We start from the raw sequence: 7,148 nt of genomic DNA, 5'->3' as shown, positions 1-7,148 counted from the left end.
GGGTTGCCTGCATCTCATATGACAGTGCCTGGGTTTGAGTTCCAACTCAACTCCCAATCCCAGCTTCCTGCTAAGATGGAGGTAGCAGGGATGGGTACTTGGCTCCTGTCACCAACTGGGAGAACTGTATGGAGTTTCAGGTTCCAGGCTTCGGGCTGCAGGCACTTGCGGGAAGGAGTACACTACCAGATGAAACAGTTGTCAGGCCTGCTGCGATGGCTCAACAGGCTAAGCCTTGACTTGCATGTACCAGGATCCTATATGGGCATCAGTTCATGTTGTGGCTGTTCTACTTCCCATCCAGCTCCCTGCTTGTGGCCTGGGAAAGCAGACGAGGATGGCCCAAAGCCTTGGAACCCTGCATCCGAATGGGAGACCCAGAAGAAGCTCCTGGCTCCTAGCTTTAGATCAGCTCAGTTCTGGCTGTTGTAATCATTTGGGGAGTAAACCATCTGATGGAAGATCCTTCTCTGCCTCTCCTTCTCTATAAATCTTTTAAGTAAATATAAATCTTTTACTTATTTTTCTTTAAAGTTAGGAAATTGATTTTTGTGATGGCACCTGCTGCCAATCCAGGGGAGCTGCAGTCCGAGTTTTAAAGGTGTAGAGGGGGAGGAAGGAGGGGCTCAACTTCGGCTGCGCCTCATTCATGGTCATGTATGGCCAAAGCCGCGAATGACTTTGTCCATCAGAAGTCACAAAGGCAGTAAGTAGAGCGCACTGGTGGACTTTAGGGTCACTGGTAGACGTCACCCTCGGACCTCCCATTTCAGCAGTGTGGCATTTGATACACGTACGTCACCAGGTAGGAGGGTAAAGAGGGGGTTTCTCGTGATTTTAAGAGAACGGATAAGGCAGCGTTTGTCAGCGGGATCCACCGCACCCCATCCAACCTCCACGCAGGACGCAGCAGGGTCGGACGGCATGGGGTGCAGCCATGGTGTGTGAGGGGGCGGGTATCATCAGCCGCGCTGTGATTGGCTTAGGCGTGAGCACATGACCTCTGCCGATCCAATCAGCGTGACCCTCAGGATTTTCCCTAGGCATGCTGGGAGGAGTGGCAGGGCCGGGCACAAGCCGGCGTGAGGAGGGAGAGCTTCCCGGCACCTGCCAGCCACCCGAGCCCCGACGCCACACGCGCCCACGTCAGCGATTTTTTTTTTTTCTTAGTGACTTGCTTTAATCCCGAATGGGTCCGCACGCGTGTTGTCGCCCATGAGGTGTGCTCTGTGGAGACGGAACCGGGCCCTCGCGCCGGCGTTCCGAGCCCGTGACTCACAGTCCGGAATCTCTGAGGGAGAGGCGGCTTGGCGGCCTTCGACAGGGGAGCCAAGCCGGCAGGCCGGCGTGCCGCCTCCTCCGTGCAGGCTCTAATTTAGGAAAAAATATATTGATGGGGCAGGCATTGTGGCACAGCAGGCGAAACTGCTGCTTGGGTTGCCCATATGCCAGGTCCTCCAATCCAGCTTCTCACTAGCCTGCCCTAGAGGCAGCAGGCTCCTGTCATCCGTTCAAGTAGATGAAAATTAACGTTCAAAATATTTTAAAGATTAACTATTTATTTCATTGAAGTAAAGTGAGAGAATGTTCTCATTAGCCAAAGCCAGGCCAAATCCGGGTGTCCTACGTGCATGAGCCGGGACCCAAGCACTTGTGCCTTCCAGGAAATGGGTGCCAGGCCAGGACCCAAACCCTGGCACTCCAGTATGTGCATGCAAGACACCCCAAGAGGTGCCCTAATGACTCTGCTAAGTACCCACTCCCAACGTTTCAATTTTGGCATCTTGAGCACCACGGACAAAAGATTGCAGGGCCAAGAAATGAAACTTCCCAATATCCTTCAGTTGTGCAACCAGGTGACAGGCCCCGTCCGCATGGGCATGGCTGGTGGAAGGTTCCGGGTTATGCACATGGTCTCCTCTGCTTTCTCCGACTGGTCTGGCAACACCCCCTCCCCCCAGACCTCAGCCCTTCACGTTCTGCTTTGCATCTGTTCCTTTCATCTGGAAGCTTCTAAGATGATTTCTAAAATATATATATATATATACATATATATATATTTTACTGGAAAAGTAGATCAGATTTACAGAGAGATCTTCAGTCCCCTGGATCACTTCCCAGCTGGCTGCAATGGCCAGAGCTGCATGGATCCGAAACCAGAAGCCAGGAGCTTCCTCCAGGTCTCCCACATGGGTGCAGAGGCCCCAGGACTATTGTCACCCTCTGCTGCTTTCCCAGGCCGCAAGCAGGGAGCTGGATGGGAAGTGGAGCAGCTGGCACACGACTTGGCTATGAGATCACAGCACTCGCAAGGTGAGTGCGAGCCAATCGAGCCATCCTGCTGGCCCCCATGGAACTGTTATTTATATTCCAGATGTTTGAAGCTTCATCAGGACGCCCTAAGGCATGCTGTGAGGGTTGGGCAGATGAGGGAAGTGACTTTTTCAGATGAGTCTGAAAAAGATGTGTCAATGTTTTTGGATCATGAATACGTGGTACATCAAATCTCAGCTTTCTTTTAAGTATTTATTTGAGAGGTGGAGAGACAGCTAGAGTGGCCACCTGCTGCTCTACTCCCCAGATGCCCACAGAAGGGGTGCGGCGTGGCTGGGTGGAAGGGAGGAGGAGGGAGTACACCCCAGGTCTCCCAGCGTGGCAGGAACCCAGCCATCGGAGTCTGCATTAGCAGATGGAGTCAGGGACTGGGTACCAAGCCCAGGCTCCCGGATGTGGGATGCAGGTGTGTAATCAGGAAGTTCAGGGGGAGCTGCAGGGGCCAGCCAGGGTCCTTTGTGGTGGGTCCGCTCCCTTGCAGTGTCCCATCTGGAAAGGCCAAGACAGAAGCCCACCGCATCCCCAGCGCCATCACCATGGCCTTATCACCAGCAAGGCAAAGGCCACCCAGATTTAAGGCACTGAGATCTTGGGTGCTCGTCTTGTAGCATCACCTGGTCTCTTCTGGAGGGTATGAGTGGGAAGTCTAAGCTAGGAGGGCACATTAGACCCCTTGCCCAGGCCCCTGGCTGTAGGCTGACAGGTCAGGGCCCCCTCATGGACACTGCCTGTGTCCCAGTCTTCTGGACTGTGGCTTCCTTTCCAGCATGTTCTGTATTCAGACAGTACACTGTACATTAAAGAATACTGTCAGCATGGGTGAGGATCTCCAGCAAAAATACTCTCCAGTGTGCCAAAGACTCCAAGTGGGGGTGGGCATGCTTTTGCACCGCTCCTTGGAGTGCCTGGTGGAGTCCCAGATTCCAGCTCACTGGGTCCTGGAAGATGCTTAAAGGGGTTTTGGGCTGCAGCTTTGGTCCTGGCCCATCAGCTGGGAGCTGTCCTGCGCAGAAGAACGCCGTTATGGAGGAACAAAAACCCGAGACTGTTTCGTCCAAGGCCCACATGGTGATGACATGCAAAGATCTGTTTACTCTTAGAAGAGCTCTGATGCTGGGGTCCCCGCCACAGCGCCCGCGAGCCCGGTCCCCATGTGCCCCCTGCGGGCGGCGGCCGGAACAGCCACCTGGCTCGGGGCCGCCGCCCTGGGTGGAGCAAGCTGGAGCCTGGGCCAGCTGGGCGGTCCAAGACGGTGGGCGTCCCCACGGCGACTGGAGCCGCACAGAGAAACCCTGAGGGGCTGCACGTGGACAGAAAGCGCGGGCACCTAAGGGGGCAAGCTTTGGTGTGCCACAAGCGAGGTGACTTCTGCCTGGCAATGGCAGGAGAGGCGGCCCAGATGGCTGTGAAGTGCACTTGCCCTGCAAGGCTTAGAGAACAATCGTGTGCTTTCCAGGTGCTTCGAAATTCTCTCACCAAGAGAAAAAAAACAAAAACAAAACAAAACATGGTATTTTCAGAAAGCCAAAACCATGTGGTTTCTATAGGAGCCTTAACTCTGTTCTTCTCTGTTTTTCTTTCTTTCGTTTTTCACAATATCCATATTTGTGTTTGTCCAGTTGACATCAGTTTGAAGCTTATTATTATTTTTAATGCTTATTTATTTTCATCTATTTGAAAGGCTGTTTCTCCCGCCAAGTGGCTGCACCAGGCTAAACCGGGCCGTATGGAACCCAGGAGCCTGCCACTCCAGGTAGGCCTCCCACATTGTACGTGGCAGAGACCCAAGTATTTGGCCCGTCACTTGCCCCTGCATGCTGGGCTGCGGCCAAGTCACACCTCAGTCACACACAACAAGGAAACGGCAGTGCTGAGATGGAGAGTCACTGGGGTCACCTGGGAGAGCAGTGCCGGAGCCCCACCGTGCCCTCGGGGGACATGGGCAGGGACTGTGCTCTACGGGCAGGCTGCCAGGGGACCATGGTCCACGGAGCAGCCAGGACTGGAACCAGCACTTGTACAGGATACTGGTGTCACAGACAGACACTTAACCCACATCTGACCTGTTTCCTTGTGGCATTTTCCTGGTCTGTGTGTCTTTCCACACCACACCCCACCTTTTGGGTGACAGGAGCCTTCTAGCTTTATAGCATTGCTAGCTTTCGACATGTAAATATCCCTTGCTCCCATTTAAAAAAAAAGCCTTTGCTTTGGGCTATCATTTGAACTTAAGTAACACTTTTTTCCTATATGTATATCGTGAATATTACTTTCCTTCTGGCTTGTTTGGATAATCTATTTTTTACATCCTTTTTCCTTTCTAGGACTATAAGCATTGTGACTCTTGTTTGACATTCCATTTATTGGCCTCAAGTTGACTGCAGGCTTCCTGCTGTTTGACCAGTGTAGGATCTTTCTGGAGTCCCAGGTGACTCTCTAGTGTCAGCCCCAGGGCAGCAGGTGACAGGGTGACTGTCCAGTGGAGGATGGAGACGCCATGCAGCAGGGGCTGTGTTCTGAGTCATGGCCGTGCCCCTAGGGGACACCATGTAGGATCCCGGGCGGAAAAGCCCTGAGCTGAGCAGCAGTGACAGACGAAACACTACAGCCTGGTACAACCCGAGTGTCACTCCCATCATCATTCAAAGTGGCGTACCTATAGGTGCTGCAGGTGCAGCCAAGTCTGTCCCCTGCCCCCTACTTTCAGGGCACCCCGCTGTCCACAGGGCTGCCTCCTTGGGATACAATGGGCATGGCAAGTCTCCCCTACTTCTGGGTTGGGACATTTCCTCTCTGGAAGTGGCTTCCACCTAGGGGTTTAGTTCGGGGGTGTCAGACAAGTGGCAGCTGGAGTCAAGCGGGTCATCTCTGAAAGGGAACCCCATTGGCTGTCCCACACAACCCCTATTTTGGCTGCTATGGTTGGGCTCCTGAAGCAGGTGCAGGTTTTATTGGGAAGGCGTGGGAACAGCCTCCTCCCTCTGTTCCATCTGTCTGTGTGCTGGTTAAGGGCGAAGGGGATTCCCCGAGGCCATCTGACCCTCCTCTAACTTCCGACTTGCCCTTTTCTGTTCTTGGAAGCTGAATCCCATCATCCCCTCTTTGTCAGAGCAGAGTGAGAAAGTAACATTTGCCTTCCTCTCTTCCAGAAAGTTCTGAGGTGGGTTATGAGGGGGGATAGTCACCAGGGTTTGTTTTCCTTAGGTCCACACCACAGTTGCTGACCTCTGGTAGGCATCTGCTGGGTGTTCTTGAGGGGCTGTGGTCACCCACTGTGGAAGAGACTGGATGGACTCTGGACAGAGAGAGGGAAAGACCCTAAGGCATCCCTGAGGGGCTTCAGGGCTTGGGAAAGGGATGTACTGGCAGCACCGTGACCTGCCGGGTCCTGCCTGGGAGTCTCTGAGGCAGCGGAGTCTTTCCTGAAGGGCTGGGTCCCAGGGCTGCTGCGGGCAGAGGGGAAGGGGACTGCACACCAAGGAGGGTGGTCGCAGGGACCCGTTCCTTCCTGACGTGCCTTGGAGGTCTTACATCATGTTCGGGGTCTCAGGAGGAATCAAAGGCAAAAGGCTGGGTATCACTGTCTGGTGGAAATGAAAGCTAAACAGGCTTGCAGAGGCACCAACTCCTTCCATTTCTACTTTCTGGAAAATTCCTAGGGCTTCTGACTTTCCAAATCCCCAAAATGAAAGCCTGCTGGGAATTGGGCAACCATGCCAGGGACCTGTGACACACTGAAGACTGCAGGAGACCCCACCCCAGCCACCTGCGCCTGCTGGTCCCCTTTCAAGGGGGTGTGCACAGAGTCAGTCCCCTTCCAAAACGAACTCACCACATTTGCCAACAAATGGAGTCTAGGCTCTTACCTGGCATGGCCTGCCCCATCTGTCCCAACCCTCGTATGAGCTGGTGGATGTTACAGCCCAGCCAGGCCCACACCCTGATTTAGGGTATTCATGCGAGTGCTGCAACCTCTACCTGCCCCGCCTGTTCCAAGCCTCAATACCCGTGAGTGTTGGTAAATTCCATGGTCACGCCTAGCTCATTCCATCACCATCCCAATCTCTAAGCTAAACAGTGGGACTTGTGATTCCATAGAGTTGGACCCACATCTTGACTCAATTCTTAAACTGAAAGGGAGTCATTGTGAGTTCTCAGGGTGCACCCAGCTCTGTTCCTGACCTGGGGAGAAGGCCTGAGTCCAGGTGGGCAGGGTGTGGAGAGGCAAGGCTCTCTCATGCAGGGGACACTGCATGCCATGTTGAGGGTGGGCATCAGCTGCTCTTATTTCAAGGTTGCAAATGGAGAAATTTCTCCCCTGCAGCCGTTCAGTCACTGTCAAGGTTGTGACATGGTTTTAGTCCTTGCAATGGGAGCCAGCGTGTGTTTGGAATGTTGCAACATGTGCCAAGCAATGTGTGCCTAGGATTAAAGAAAGCTGTGGCAGAGGATGGCCAGCTGTCAGGGGCGCTTGACTCAGCATGTGCCAGCCCTGCAGAGACAGCGAGAGCGAGAGAGGTGTCACTGCCAAGAGGCAGCGTGATCCTGGGTAAGATGTGCCCTCCCTCCCTGGGGAATGGAAGTTAGGAGGGGTGGGTGGCCTGGCTGCCCCTGGCCACTCTCCTGGGGACACATTGGTTGCTGTTGGTGACACTGGCAGGCCTGTTGCTTGGCAACAGAGCTGGGGAACAGTGTCTCAGTTACTGAGGCCGATGTTGAGCTTTAGGCCCCTCCATGCAGGAGCTGGCTCAATTTGACTGTCCCAGAGCTCGGTGTGACTCTTGCCTACTGCCTACACCCCCCACTGGCCCCAG

Source organism: Ochotona princeps, chromosome 15 (genome assembly GCF_030435755.1).
Source record: "Ochotona princeps isolate mOchPri1 chromosome 15, mOchPri1.hap1, whole genome shotgun sequence".
Taxonomy (NCBI): Eukaryota; Metazoa; Chordata; class Mammalia; order Lagomorpha; family Ochotonidae; genus Ochotona; species Ochotona princeps.
This window is presented reverse-complemented; position numbering follows the sequence as displayed.